Genomic DNA, 16,410 nt, shown 5'->3' on the forward strand with positions numbered 1-16,410 from the left:
TTTCTTAGAGAACTTCAAGCATATGTTGTTACTCCTTAGCAGTTCCTAAGTGCTTCTGTATGCCACTTCTTAGCGTATTCATTCTTCCAGGATAGTCTCTTAAACTTCACTCTGCTCTTCATCACTACTTCATTGTGATCTGAGCTTATATCTGCTTCTGAGTTCGCTTTACAATCCAGTATCTCATGTCGGAATCTCTGCCTGGTCATGATGTAATGTAACTGAAATCTTCCTTTATCACCCGGCGTTTTCTAAGTGTACCTCCTCCTCTTGTGAGTCTTGAACAGAGTATTCGCAATTGCTAGCTGAAATTTATTACGGAACTCAATTAGTCTTTCTCCTCTCTCTTTCCTTCACCCAAGCCAATATTCTCCTGTAACCTTTCCTTCTACTCCTTTCCGTACAACTGCATTCCAGTCACCCATGACTATTAGATATTCATCTCCCATTACGTACTGTATCAACCTTTCTAAATCGTCATTTATTTTCTCAATCTCTTCAGCAGCTTGCGACGTCGCCATGCATAACCGAACTATCGTGGTCAGTGTTGGTTTGCTGTCGTTTTTGATAAGAACAACCCTATCACCGAACTGCTCTCAGTAACACACTCTTTGTGCTACCTTATTATCCATAACGAATCCGACTGCTGTTATACCATTTTCTGCTGTTGTAGATGTTGCTCTATACTCATCTAACGAGAACTCCTTGTCTTCTTTCCATTTCACATCATTGATCCCTGCTATATTTAGATTGAGCCTTTGCATTTCTCTTTTCAGATTACCTAGTTTCCCTACCATGTTGCAAGCTTCCGACATTTCATGCGCCAAGTCGTAGAACGTTATTCTGTCCTTGATTCTTCCATCTTTTTCTCATGGTCACCACCCCCTTGGCAGGCTCCTCCCAAAGATCCGAATGGGAGCTATTCTGGAATCTTTTGCCAATGGAGAGATCCTCATGACACTTCTTCAATTACGGGCACGTGTCCTGTGGATACACGTTATATGTCTTTAATGCTGTGGTTTCCATTACCTTCTGTATCCTCATGCTGTTGATCATTGCTAGTTCTTCCTTCTTTAGGGGCAGTTTCCCACAACAAGGGCCACAAAGTGGCCTGAACTTCTGTCCACTCTCCCCGCCCTCTTCGACAAGGCTATTATAAGAATGAGGGTGACTTCTTATGCCGGAAGTCTTCGGCCGCCAGTGCTGATTATTAATCAAAATGTAGGCAGTGATGGGGTTCGACGCTGGGACCGATGACATTTTGAATATTAATCAAAGATGCTATCCCTCCCTGTTCTTATTTTTTATTTCTTTCTTTATTTACTTTTGCATTTTGTTCGTACTCATCATGTTATTTGGTCGTAGCGCACATCACATGACATCTGTTGAAGCTCGTTGTTGATCCCTTCACTCAGTATTTTATTACAGATACAACCCAACTGACCACGCTTTTCATTGTTTTGGTTCTTTTTTCTTGCATTTTGTTTGTAATGGGGCTTTTTAGGTTAGAGGACCACGCCCTCTGGAGCAAACACGATTTGCCTGTTAAATCAGCAACAGCGAAATCAGACAATCTTGGTACTCGCAGATCAGGGATAGAAAAGAATAATATGATTTTAGTAAACTGCAGGAGTATTCAAGGAAAGGTCCCAAAATTAATATCGCTTTTTGAAGATTATAATGTACAGATAGTATTGGGAACAGGAAGCTGGTTGAACCCAGAAGTCAATGACAACGAAATCCTAAGTTCAGACTGGAATGTTTATCGTAAGGATAGGTTAATCGCCAATGGTTTCGGCGTGTTTATTGCAGTAAAAAATTCGACAACATCTAGCGAGGTTATCACGGATTCAGAATGTGAATTAATCTGGATGAACAGAGTATCAAAAATGGTTCAAATGGCTCTGAGCACTATGGGACTTAACATCTGAGGTCATCAGTCCCCTAGAACTACTTAAACCTAACTAAGCTAAGGACATCACACACATCCATACCAGAGGCAATTTCCAACCTGCGACCGCAGCAGTCGCACGGTTCCGGACTGAAGCGCCTAGAACCGCTCGGCCACCGCGGCCGGCAACTGAGTATCAAACGGTGATCGGATGCTCTTATAGGTCACCTGGGTCAGGATCTATAGTTGTAGAGCGCTTCAGACAAAGCTAGCAGAATATCATTAGTAATTTTCCTGATCATGCCGTTGTAATAGGTGGTGACTTCAACTTGCCAGGTATAGATTGGGAGTGTTATGCCACCAAAACTTGTGCCAGAGACAGGGAATCCTGCGGCATTGTTCTGGATGTCTTGTCCGAAATTTACCTTCAGCAGGTAGTTAGAGACCCAACTCGTTAGCGTAACGTGTTAGACCTCCTGGCAACAAACAGACCTGAACTTATCGAATCAGTTAACGTAGAGGAAGGTATCAGTGATCATAAGGCTGTGACAGCACCTATGACAACGTGACCTACAAGGAATGTTAAGAAGGGTAGGAAGATATATTTGCTGAGCAAGGGTGACAGGATACAAATTTCAGAACATCTCAGCAACCAGCTGCAAGTATACGAAGATAAGGACGAAGATGTTGAGAACAAACAGAAAAAAATCAAAGGCATCGTTCAATATGCCCTAGACAAGTATGCTTTGAGTAAGGTTTTAAGGGATTGCGAAGGTCCACCTTGGCTTAGTGTCCGTGATAGAAGAGCGCTACATAAACAAAGAGCACTTCATCTCAGGTTCAAGAGAAAACCCAGCTGACAAACAACAGCTGAACGAAGCGAAAATGAGTATGAGAGCAATGAGAGAAGCGTTCAATGATTTCGAAAGTAAGAAGTTGTCAACCGACCTGATTAAAAATCCTAAGAGATTTTGGTCATATGCAAAATCAGTGAGTGGAACAAAATCATCTATTCCTTCTCTCAGCGAGCACGCCGGCACCAAACGGAAGATAACAGAGAGAAGCCCGAAATACTGAATTCAGCCATCTGAAGTTGGTTCACCGCGGAAGGTCGTAACACTGTCCCTTCCCTCAATCGGCGTGCGGATGTCGAAATGGCAGATACTGAAATAACCGATCGCGGAACTGAACTGCAGCTAGTCGCTTAGTATTGGAACGGTGCAGACTTTGGCAGTTGACCCTGAACGTAAATAAATGTACCATATTGGGCATACATAGGGAAATAAATCCACTGCTGTACAGCTACACTACTGGTGACAAACAGCTGGAGACCGCGTCTGCCGTAAAATATCTACGCGTAACTATCCAACGCGGTCGTAAGTTGGAATGCCCATATAAAACAGATGGTGGGAAAAGCAGACACAATACTCAGACTCATCAGGAGAATCTTAAGGAAATGTAACTCATCCACGAAAGAAGTAGCTTATAATTAGCTTGTTCGCCCGATTCTTGAGTATTTTTCATCATCTGGGATCCCTGTTAAGTTGGAAAATAGATGAGATAGAGAACATCAAACGAAGAGCGGCGCGCTTCTTCACGGGATCGTTTAGATGGCGAGAGAGCGTTACGGAGATACTAAACTAACTCCACTGGCAGACATTTTCACTTATATGTGGTAATTTATTTACTGTTGTTGTATGAATGTGTTATCATCAGTTCTGGCCTTGGCATATTGTTGATAAGTGTATGTTATTTTATTTAAAATAATACTTGATGTTAAATTGCATGCGTTCTTGAGTGTCCACTGATGATGCGGTTATCGTGCCTTCGCCCTCAATAAACTTATCAGTATACCTCACATACTGTATATACAGCTTTCCACAATGTTATATGTAGATGCCTATATTTTATCAAGTCGTCAACTGCAGAAGGTGTTCATACGAACTCCAAACTGAAATTCTTGATCTGTGTGTGTATGTGTGTGTGTGTGTGTGTGTGTGTGTGTGTGTGTCTGTGTGTGTGATTGAGGAGGTGTGCTTATCCCGCAAAGTGTTCTTTCCTTATTGTTGCTAATAGTGAATTCTTCGGTCATTTTAATACAGCTGGTGAAACTGCACAACGAGTGAAACGTGCAGTACAGTTGGCAGGGCTGTGTCAACCGAATTCGACGTTCAAGAGGGGCTGCCACACATGTCTCTGCAATGCGGAAGGCAGTGTTGCCACTTGCACACCTAAAAACTGCGAAGCTGTCAGGACAACAAGTAAGCTCCCTGTGCTTAGATATTTCTACCTAAAAAGTGGTAGCCAGTAAGCAAATTAAATAAAATCTTCTTTTTTCAATTTCAGTTGCATCAGTGGTATTAAACTAATACTGTGTTCTATTAACGTTAAGACTAATCATTTATACGTATGATATAAAATGCCTCGTTCCACTGGAATTCAGATGATGTACGAAGCATTTAAGTAACTAACTAGCTGTAAACATGCAAGCTCAGCCACAGCAGAAGTTCAGCAGCATAAGGCTTCACACGGCGCCTCAGATGTTTTCCTCTCCTAGCCTTTTTAACTCTTTGCCCATATGGTGGATTTGACGGACGTTAACGAGGAGGTCGGGTGTAATCCCACCCGTGTAGTGCGTACCGCGGAGCGAGCGACCCCTAGAGTACTGTGTGACGGGCTAGAACGATCAACTAGCTGTACATTGACACAAATAGGGTGTGTTAAATGTAAATTTGATTCGCGCCCGCCCCCAAGACGAAACTAAATTCCCTTGACGAATATAGTCAACGTGTGCATAGGAAACAGAAAATTTTTCTGAACCTTTGATGCATATAACCTGAGATAAATCGGACGTGTCCTATCAGTGCAAGACGACATCTGAGAATAACATATTGGTAATTAAAAACGTTACGCTTTTTTGATTTGAAACAATTTAGTAGACTTGGCTCAAGAAAGTTTTATTCCTGATTTACGAGCGTATTGTGTGGGAATTTATGTAGGTCCGTTGAAAAATTAAGACTCTATTTACTTTTAGTATAAAGAAAATTTGGTGACATGGTTCACTGAGCCGAACGATTTAAACCGATATCATGGAGGTAACAGTTAATGGTCAGTACGCAGTTGCTTATTGCACATTTCCACGGAAATGAAGTGACTCTTAGAATATATTGTTATTAACGTCCAGCGCCTAGAGAAGCATACAGAAAATGACGTTATAAAATCCAGTGCAAGATATTAGGATGCTGTATCGATATTGACGAAGTTTCAACATTATAATATCGACATATGTATTCCAAAATTATCTTTGTTTGAAATACACTAATATACGGTTTCATTTCTGTGAGAACACTTCGCTCTTAAAGGATCAAAATCGACAGACGTAAAGGTAATTTCCCGATACCCCAAGGAAGCGTGATAGGACGGTTGCTGTTCAAGAGAAAACCCAGCTGACAAACAAATGCTGAACGAAGCGAAAATGAGTATCAGAGCAATGAGAGAAGCGTGCAATGATGTCGAAAGTAAGAAGTTGTCAACCGACCAGATTAAAAACCATATGAGATTTTGGTCATATGTAAAATCAGTAAATGGGTCATTCTCTCAGCGACAACGCCGGCACCGAAACGGAAGATAACAGAGAAAAAGCCGAAATACTGAATTCAGTCTTCCGAAGTTGGTTCACCGCGGAAGATCGTTAACACTGTCCTCCCTTCAATCGTCGTGCGAACGTCGAATAGGCAGATACTGAGATAGCCGACATCGTACTCTGAAAAGCAGCTACAGTCTCCTTGTAGTAGAACGGCTTCAGGACCAGATGAGGTACCTATAAGATTCTATAAGGGTTATGCGAAAGAACTTGCTTCCCTTCTAGCAGTAATTTATCGTAGATCGCGTGAGCAACGAAAGGTACTCATGACTTGGAAAAAGCGCAGGTCATTTCCGTTTTTAAGAGTGGCCGTAAGACAGATCAACTTAATTATAGACCTATATCGTCGACGTCAATCTGATGCAGAATTACGGAGCAAGTTCTATGCTCAAGATTTATGACGTTCCTGGAAAACGAACATCTCCTCTATGAAAAACAACATGGATACCGCAAACAGAGATGCTGCGAAACTCAGCTCCCTCTGTTCCTCCATGAGATACACAGCGCAGTGGACAACGGCGCTCAGGCTGATGCCGAGTTTCTTGATTTCAGTGAGGCTTTTGACACCGTTCCACATTGTCGATTAATGAAAAAAATACGAGCTTACGGAGTACCGGAACAGACCTGCGACTGGATTCAAGACTTTCTTGCAGATATAACTCAACACGTCGCTCTTAACGGAACTAAATCGACACATGTGAAGGTAGTATCCGAGTACCACAGGGAAGTGTGATAGGATCGTTCCTGTTCGCGATATATATATATATATATATATTATCTAGTAGAAAGCGTCAGGTGCTCTTTAAGGCTATTCGCAGATGATGCAGTTGTTTATACGAAAATAGCAGCGCCAGAAGATAGTAAGAATTTGCTGAGCGACCTGCAGAGAATTGATGAATGGTGCAGACTTTAACAGTTGACCCTGAACGTAAATAAATGTACCATATTGGGCATACATTGGAAAAGATATCCGCTACTGTACAGCTACACTATTGATGCCGAACAGCTGGAGACCGCGTCTGCCGTAAAATACCTACGCGTAACTATCCAACGCGACCGTAAGTTGGAATGACCATATAAAACAGATGGTGGGAAAAGCAGACACAAGACTCAGACTCATCAGTAGAATCTTAAGGAAATGTAATTCATGTGCGAAAGAAGTGGCTTATAATTCGCTTGTTTGCCTGATTCTTGAGTATTGTTCATCATCTTATATCCCTATTAGGTAGGACTGATAGATGAGATAGAGAACATCCAACGAAGAGCAACCCGTTTCGTCACGGGATCGTTTAGCTGGTGAGTGAGCGTTACGGAGATGCTAAACTAACTCCACTGGCAGACGTTACAAGAGAGACGTTGTGCATCACGGAGAGACTTACTACTGAAATTTATGGACAGAAATGTTCAGGAGGAGCCAGACAACATGTTACTTCCCCCACATTCATCACGCGTATTGACCACGTGGAGAAAATTCGATAGATTAGAGCCAATACAAAGGCTTACTGACATTCTTCGCTCGATTTTTTCGCGAGTGGAGCAGGGTTGACGGAATCAGACAGTGGTGTAGATAGTAACCTCCGCTACACACCATTAGGTTTCTTGCGGATTACGATATAGATGTAATTGTTCGTTGAATTTGGTCGTAGCGGCACCATATGACATTCGTTGTTGATCCCTTCACTCAGTTTGTCCGCAGCTCGTGGTCGCGCGGTAGCGTTCTCGCTTCCCACGCCCGGGTTCCCGGGTTCGATTCCCGGCGGGGTCGGGGATTTTCTCTGCCTCGTGATGACTGGGTGTTATGTGATGTCATTAGGTTAGTTAGCTCTAAGTAGTTCTAAGTTCTAGGGGACTGATGACCGTAGATGTTAAGTCCCATAGTGCTCAGAGCCATTTGAACCTTCACTCAGTTTTTTTATTACAAAGGCCATTCAGCGCTCTGAAAGAAGACGCTGACCTACCGTGCCTGCATTCCCCTAAACCACAGCTGCATCGTCTCAACAAGTCTTACAAATCGGGTACTTCAACCGCAGCTCCGAGCCAGACGCCCTTCAGCGTGGATTCCAGTGATCCCAAACCAACGCGACCATAGTGCTGTCAAGCGGGAGCTGTTTGAAGAGCGCGGTGGAGGTCTGTTGTGTTTTCTGATGAAATCCGGTTCTGACTTGGTGCCATTGATGGCTGTGAGTTGGTTAGAAGTGGACCAGTACAGTGCCTGCAGCCAACCTGTCTGCGTGCTAGACGCACTGGCCTTACACCTGGGATCATAGTGTGGAGTGTGATTCGTATGAAGGCAGGAACACTCTGGTTGTTATCCCACGCACCATGACTGACAATTTAAAGGTCATCCCGGTGATTCGACCTGCTGTGTTGCCATTCATGAACAGCTTGCGAAGGGGTGCTTTCCAACAGGGTAGCGCTCGCCAACTCATCGCTGTTGTAACCCTGCGTGCTCTGCAAGGCGGCGACGTGTTGCCTTTAGCCTACTCGATCACCATATCTGTCGCCCGCCGAACACAAATAGGACATGATCGGACGATAACACCACGGTCATCTTAAGAAAGCAATAGCCGTCGCTGTATTGACCGACCAAGTGCAGTGGGCATAGAACTCCATCCCTCAGTGTGATGCCCGGCATCTGTACAACACAATGCATGCACGTCTGTGTGCTTGCATTCAATATTCTGGCGCTTACACCCGTAATTAATGTACCAGCATTTCATATTTGCAATTTTTTATCTGGCACCTACATTATCTTGTGATCTTGCAGTATTCATTACCTGCATATGTTACCTAGACAAATGTATTGCCGAAATTTCATTACTGTACGTTAATTACTTTTTGGTGTTGTCATGGTACATCGACATTTTCACTTATATGTGGTAATTTATTTACTGTTATTGTATGAATGTGTTATCATCAGTTCTGGCCTTGGCACATTGTTGATAAGTGTGTGTTATGTTATTTAAAATAGTTCTTGATGTTGCATTGCATGCGTTTTTTCAGGTCCGCTGGTGACACATTTATCGTGCCTCCACCCTGATTAAACTTATCATTATACCTCACATAATGTATATACATCTTTCCACAATACTTTATGTACAAGTCTATAATTTATCAAGTTGTCAACTGCAGAATTTATTCATATGAACTCGAAACTGAAATGCATGGTGTGTGTGTGTGTGTGTGTGTGTGTGTTTGTGTGTGTATGTGTGTGTGCGTGTTTGTGTGTGAGTGTGCGTGGATGTGTGTGAGTGAGGAGGTGTGCTGAAACCGCAAAGTGTTCTTTCCTTTCTGTTGATAATAGTGAATTTTTCGATCATTTTAATTTAGCTGGCGAAACTGCACAACGAGTGAAACGTGCAGTACAGTTGGCAGGGCTGTGTCGACCGAATTCGACGTTCAAGAGGAGCTGCAACACATGTCTCTGCAATGCTTTTGGCAGTGCTGCCACCTGCACACGCACAAACTGCGAAGTTGTCGGGAAAACAGGTAAGCTCCCCGTGCTTACATATTTCTACCCAAAAACTGGTAGCCAGTAAACAAATAAAATAAAATCTTCTTTTTTTAAAATTCAGTTGCGTGAGTGGAATTAGGATAATACTGTGTTCCATTAACATTAAGATTAATCGTTTATACTTATAATACAAACTGACTCGTTCCACTTCATTTAAAATGATGTACGGAGCACGTAACTGACTAGCTAGTAGCATACATGTAAGATCAGCCACAGCCGACGTTCAGTGGCATAAGACCGTACGCGGCGCCTCAGAAGTTTTCCTCTCCTAGCCTTTTTAACTCTCTGCCCACATGGTGAACTGGAAGGACGTTAACAACGAGGTCGGGTGTAATCCCGCCAGTGTACTACGTACCACGGAGCGAGCGACCCCTAGAGTACTGTGTGACGGGCTAGAACGATCCACTAGCTGTGCACTGACGCAAATAGGGCGTGTTAACTGTGTATCTGATTCGCGCCAGCCCCCCAAGACGAAACTAAATTCCCTTGACGAATATAGTTAACGAGTGCATAGGAAACAGAAATTTTTTCTGAACCTTTGATGCATAGAACCTGAGATAAATCGTACGTGTCATATCAGTGCTAGACGACATCTGAGAAGTAACATATTGGTATTTAAATACGTTACACTTTTTTGAGTTTAAAAATAAATTGGAAGATTTTGCTCAAGAAATTTTTATTCCTGAATATAGTGATGATTTACAAGCGTACTGTATAGGAATTTATGTATGTCCGTTGTAAACTTAAGACTCAATTTTAGGTTAAAGAAAATTTGGCGACATGATTCACTGAGCCGAACGAATTAAACCGATATCAGGGAGGTAACAGTTAACCGACAGTACGCAGTTGCAGTTTGCACATTTTCACAGAGATGAACTGACTCTTAGACTCGTGGAGATAACATATTAGACCTTCTGGTGACAAACAGGCCCGAACTATTTGAAACAGTTAACGCAGAACATGGAATCAGTGATCATAAAGCGGTTACTGCATCGATGATTTCAGCCGTAATTAGAAATATTAAAAAAGGTAGGAAGATTTTTGTGTTTAGCAAAAGTGACAAAAAGCAGATTTCAGAGTACTTGATGGCTCAACACAATAGTTTTGTCTCAAGTAGAGATAGTGTTGAGGATCAGTGGACACAGTACAAAACCATCGTACAATATGAGATGAGTATGTGCCAAGTAAGATCGTAAGAGATGGGAAAGAGCCACCGTGGTACAACAACCGAATTAGAAAACTGCTGCGGAAGCAAAGGGAACTTCACAGCAAATATAAGCATAGCCAAGGCCTAGCAGACAAGCAAAAATTACGCGAAGCGAAATATAGTGTGAGGAGGGCTATGCGAGAGGCATTAAATGAATTCGAAAGTAAAGTTCTATGTACTGACTTCGCAGAAAATCCTAAGAAATTTGAGTCTTATGTCAAAGCGGTAGGTGGATCAAAACAAAATGTCCAGACACTCTGTAACCGAAATGGTACTGAAACAGAGGATCACAGAGTTCTCTAGATAGTGGGACAGATGACAAAGTGGTAGATATCGAAATAGACGACAGAGGGATAGAGAAACAACTAAAATCGCTCAAAAGAGGAAAGGCCGCTCGACCTGATAGGATACCAGTTCGATTTTACGCAGAGTATGCGATGAAACTTGCCCCCCTTGCAGCGGTGTACCATAGGTCTTTAGAAGAGCGTAGCGTTCCAAAGGTTTGGAAAAGGGCACTGGTTATCCCCGTTTTCAAGATGGGACGTCGAACAGATGTGCGGAACAATAGACCTATATCTCTAACGTCTATTACTTGTAGAATTTTGGAACACGTATTATGTTCGAGTATAATGACTTTTCTGGAGACTAGAAATCTACTTTATAGGAATCAGCATGGGTTTCGAAAAAGACGATCGTGTAAAACCAAGCTCGCGCTATTAGTCTACGAGACTCAGAGGGCCATAGACGCGGGTTACCAGGTACATGCTGTGTTTCTTGACTTCCACAAGGCAATTGATACAGTTCCCCACAGTCGTTTAATTAACAAAGTAAGAGCATATTGATTATCAGACCAATTGTGTGATTGGATTGAAGAGTTCCTTGATAACAGAACGCAGCATGTCATTCTCAATGGAGAGAAGTCTTCCGAAGTAAAAGTGATTTCAGGTGTGCCGCAGGGGAGTGTCGTAGAACCGTTGCTATTCACAATATACATAAATGACGTTGTGGATGACATCGGAAGTTCACTGAGGCTTATTGTGGATGATGCTGATGTATATCGGGAGATTGTAACAATGGTAAATTGTACTGAAATGCAGGAGGATCTGCAGCGAATTGATGCATGGTGCAGGGAATGGCAATTGAATCTAAATAGAGACGAGTGTAATGTGTGCGAATACATAGAAAGAAAGATCCCTTACCATTTAGCTACAATATAGCAGGTCAGCAACTGGAAGCAGTTAATTCCATAAATTATCTTTGAGTACGCATTAGGAGTGATTTAAAATGGAATGGTCATATAAAGTTGATCATCGGTAAAGCAGATGCCAGACTGAGATTCTTTGGAAGAATCCTAAGGAGCTGCAGTCCGAAAACAAAGGAAGTGGGTTACAGTACAGTTGTTCGCCCACTGCTTGAATACTGCTCAGCAGTGTGGGATCCGTACCAGATAGGGTTGACAGAAGAGATAGAGAAGATCCAACGGAGAGCAGCGCGCACAGGGTCATGTAGTAATCCCGAAAGCGTTACGGAGATGATAGATAAAGTCCAGTGGAAGACTCTGCAGGAGAGAGGCTCAGTAGCTCGGTACGGGCTTTTGTTGAAGTTTTGAGAACATACCTTCACCGAGGAGTCAAGCAGTATATTGCTCCCTCCTACGTATATCTCGCGAAGAGACCATGAGGATAAAATCAGAGAGATCAGAGCCCAGACAGAGGCATACCGAGAATCCTTCCTTCCACGAACAATACGAGACTGGAATAGAAGGGAGAACTGTTGGAGGTACTCAAGGTACCCTCCGCCACACACCGTCAGTAGGCTTGCGGAGTATGGATGTAGATGTAGATATATTCTTATTAAGATCCAGTACCTAGAAGAAGCATACAGAAAATGACGTTATAAAATCGAGTTGCAAGATTTTAGGAAGCTGTATCGATATTGACGAAGTTTTAACGTTATAAAATCGTCACATGAATTCCAAGATTATCTTTGCTTGGAATACACTAATATACAGTTTCATTTCTGTGAGAAAACTACGCTCTTTAAGGAACAAAATAGACAAACGTGAAGGTAACTTCCCGGTACCCCAAGGAAGTGTGATAGGACAGTTGCTGTTTACAACATGTATAAGCGATATAGTAGAAAGCGTCGGATGCTCTCTAAGGCTGTTCGCAGATGATGCAGTTGGCTATATCAAAGGAGCAGCGCCTGAAGATAGTAACGATTTACAGAATGACCTCCAGAGAATTGATGAATGTGGCAGGCTCTTGCAGTTGACCCTTAATGTAAATAAATGTAACATATTGCGATTACGTAGATAATTAAATAATGTAATTTTGTTTAGTTGTTAAGTTAAAGTGATAGACAAAGGAACTGTGATGCTCACGTTGTCCCTCATTTTTGTGCAGCTGGAGACACGACATCAATTCAGTGCGCGCCGAATTCAACATTCAAGTACGGATGCAACATATGTTACTGCGGTGGAAATGGAACTGTGGTTGCCTGCACCCAAGCTGACTGTTCCAGACGTGGCCCTCCCAGTGAGTTTCGTACCTCTACGTTTATCTTTTATGTATACTCACAGCTCATTTCGTCCCCGTTTCTCCCTTCTAGAATGAAACATTGCGGAGATACAGTGGTCGTAGCTAAGGATCTCCGGGAACAAAGCGCCTTCAGTAACAACATAATATTGTTAATTGAAATGAGCTGGCCGCTGTGGAAGAGCGGTTCTAGGCGCTTCAGTCTGGAACCGCGCGACTGCTACGGTCGCAGGTTCGAATCCTGCCTCGGGCATGGATGTGTGTGATGTCCTTAGGTTACGTAGGTTTCAGTAGTTCTAGGGGACTGATGACCTCAGATATTATGTCCCATAGTGCTCAGAGCCATTAGAACCATTTCTTGTACGTGCACCCCACACCATCGAAACACGATCTCCATACAGGTCCCTTTCAAGGACATAAGGTGTTGGTATCTGGTTCCTGGTTCACACCAGATGAAAATCCGGCGAGAATCGCTGTTCAACCTACACACGGACTCGTCCGTGGACGTAACCTTGGATCACTGTTCCAATGACCATTTACAGTACTGTGTTCTTGACACCAGGCTTTACGGGCTCTAATGTGACCAGGGGTCAGTGGAATGCACCTTGCAGGTCTCCGGGCGGATAAACCATATCTGTTCAGTCGTCTGTAGACTGTGTGTCTTGAGACAACTGTTCCGTTGGCTGCGGTAAGATCCTGAGCAAGACTACCTGCAGCACTCCGTGGCCGTCTGCAAGCACTGATGGTGAGATATTGGTCTTCTTGTGATGGTGTACACTGTGGACGTCCCGTACTGTGGCGCCTGGACACGTTTCCTGTCTGCTGGAATCGTTGCCATTATCTTGAGATCACACTTTATGGCACACAGAGGGCCCGTGCTACGACTGCTGTATTTGACCAGCCTCCAGTCGCCCTAGTATTCTACCCCTCATAACGTCATCAATATGGGTTCTTTAAGCCATTTAAACGCACAGTCACCATTAGCACGTCTGAAAACGTCTGCACACTTACTCGCTGCACCGTACTCTGACATGCACCAACACACCTCTGCGTACGTGGACTGCTGCCAGCGCCACCGTGCGACGACCGCAGATCAAATGCACCGCATGGTCATACCCTGAGGTGATTTAAATCCGCAAACCGCCCACCAGAACGTTGTTTAACCGTGTATCAGCATTATCATTACCCTTAATTTATGAGCATGAGTATGAGTAAGCGACACAACCAACTATCGAGTCATTTTATCGCACTTATAGTCCACTTAGTCCCATAAAAAAAAAAAGATCAGTCTGCATCCCCACCACTGCGTGGTTCTTGGCTATAAGCAGGATCAACTGTAATACTTCCGAAGCTACTCGACGCGGATCTCTTCTTTTTCATTCGGGTTTCGTTAGAGAAGCCAGTGGCCAGGCACTAAACTGCTTTGGCTCCAAAACTTGTTCAATGCCGCGTATACTAATTTTGTGTCTGGTTGCTGTGCACAAGAAAATCAATTTCAGCCTTCCTGCAGTATTACTGGGTGGCTGCACTACAACCTGTCCTTTAGATGCGGTTCAAATGGCTCTGAGCACTATGGGACTTAACATCTGAGGTCATCAGTCCCCTAGAACTTGAACTACTTAAACATAACTAACCTAAGGACACCACATACATCCATGCCCGAGGCAGGATTCGAACCTGCGACCGTTGCGGTCGCGCTGTTCCCGACTGAAGCGCCTAGAACCGCTCGGACACTCCGGCCGGCTGTCCCTTGCATAAAGGTCTCATGAACGGAATATAAGCTATGTTACACTATGTTACATGACAGGTCTCTGAAGGTATCCGGTCATCCTGAGTGTTACCAAAAGTATTCTGACAGTATTTTTTTTAAAAAAGAGAACGACGAGATATATTAGAAAAATTTCTCTGTATTCCCATCCTGACTGCAGGTCTGGAGGACCACGGCCGTTCACTATTGTAAGAAACTGAAACCCCTACAGCCGTCCTTATGATGTCATTTATTGTGTAACTACTAGTTTCGGTGCATCAAGGCGCCATCTTGAGGCCTTAGTTGATGCCGACCACTTCGGGATCAACTGAGGCCTGAAGGTGATTCATTGAAGCGCCGAAACCGATAGCTACACAATAAATGACATCGTGAGGACGGTTGTGGTGTTTCAGTATCTTAGGATGTTAGAACCAAAGTCTGTAATTATCGAAAATATGAGGAAGTTTCTGTGTGCATGTGATGGATGTATCTTTGACTTCAAGGCATCTCCCTCGCCACAGATAAACCCGTCCAGTCCTCAAATCTTACTCGACACGTAGTTGTTGCTGTAGATGTACGTATAAGTGTCTCATGCTGCTTGTTTTTACTTCCAGAGTAAGACCTGTTGGATGCCCAGCGTCGTCTGCTCACCATACTGGCAATATCTAACAGAGCTATGGCGACGGGAACATGGCAGATGGAGATTAGTACGTGATTTTTATCTTTTCAGCAATTTACGCTGTACACTTCTGTAACAAAAATAAATTACTACTGACACAAAAGACTTCCAAATTCTCATTTCAGGCCTCGGTCCCAACCCGTATGTCTCTGCGTTTGTCATCTCCCTCTCTTTTCCTCTCTCGTCTTTGTTGTTGTTTTGTGTGTGTGTGTTTGTGTGTGTGTGTGTGTGTGTGTGTGTGTGTTTGTGTACGTGCGTGTGTGTGCATATATGAGAGATAAGGGAGGGAAGGTGGGAGGGAGGGAAATAGAAAGAGCATTAGTAGTAGCATTAGGAGTAGGCAGAATATTTAAAACTCGTGTGGGTAACTCAGGTCTGTTAATACACTACTGGCCATTAAAATTGCTACACCAAGAAAAAATGCAGATGATAATCGGCTTTCATTGGGCAAATATATTATACTAGAACTGACATGCGATTACATTTTCACAGAATTTGGGTGCATAGATTCTGAGAAATCAGTACCCGGAACAATCACCTCTGGCCGTAATAACGGCCTTGATACGCATGGGCATTTAGTCAAACAGAGCTTGGATGGCGTGTACAGGTACAGCTTCCCATGCAGCTTCAACACGATACCACAGTTCATCCAGAGTAGTGACTGGCGAATTGTGACGAGGCAGTTGCTCGGCCACCATTGACCAGACATTTTCAGTTGGTGAGAGATTTGGAGAATGTGCTGGCCAGGGCCGCAGTCGAACATTTTCTGTATCCAGAAATGCCCGTACAGGACGTGCAATATGCAGTCGAACATTATCCTGCTGAAATGTAGGGTTTCGCAGGGATCGAATGAAGGGCAGAGCCACGGGTCGTAACACATCTGAAATGCAACGACCACCGTTCAAAGTGCCGTCAATGCAAACAAGAGGTGACCGAGACATGTAACCAATGGCACCCCATGCCATCACGTCGGGTGATACGCCAGTGTGGCGATGACGAATACACGCTTACAATGTGCGTTCACCGCGATGTCGCCAAATGTGGATGCAACCATCATGATGCTATAAACGGAACCTGGATTCATCCGAAAAAATGACGTTTTGCCATTCGTGCGCCCAGGTTCGTCGTTGAGGACACCATCGCAGGCACTCCTGTCTGTGATGCAGCGTCAAGGGTAACCGCAACCATGGTA

At 43.6% G+C, this 16,410-nt stretch overlaps 1 long non-coding RNA gene across 1 annotated transcript; it reads left to right on the forward strand.

Annotated features, from left to right (window-relative positions):
* The first annotated feature begins 4,060 nt into the window (after window positions 1–4,060).
* On the forward strand, window positions 4,061–15,280 carry LOC126418464 (uncharacterized). The gene is made up of 4 exons (XR_007575852.1): window positions 4,061–4,152; window positions 8,865–9,023; window positions 12,661–12,792; window positions 15,154–15,280. It is a non-coding gene; the product is annotated as an uncharacterized LOC126418464 (long non-coding RNA).
* Window positions 15,281–16,410: the final 1,130 nt, after the last annotated feature.

This window comes from Schistocerca serialis, chromosome 9 (genome assembly GCF_023864345.2).
Source record: "Schistocerca serialis cubense isolate TAMUIC-IGC-003099 chromosome 9, iqSchSeri2.2, whole genome shotgun sequence".
In the NCBI taxonomy this organism is placed as follows: Eukaryota; Metazoa; Arthropoda; class Insecta; order Orthoptera; family Acrididae; genus Schistocerca; species Schistocerca serialis.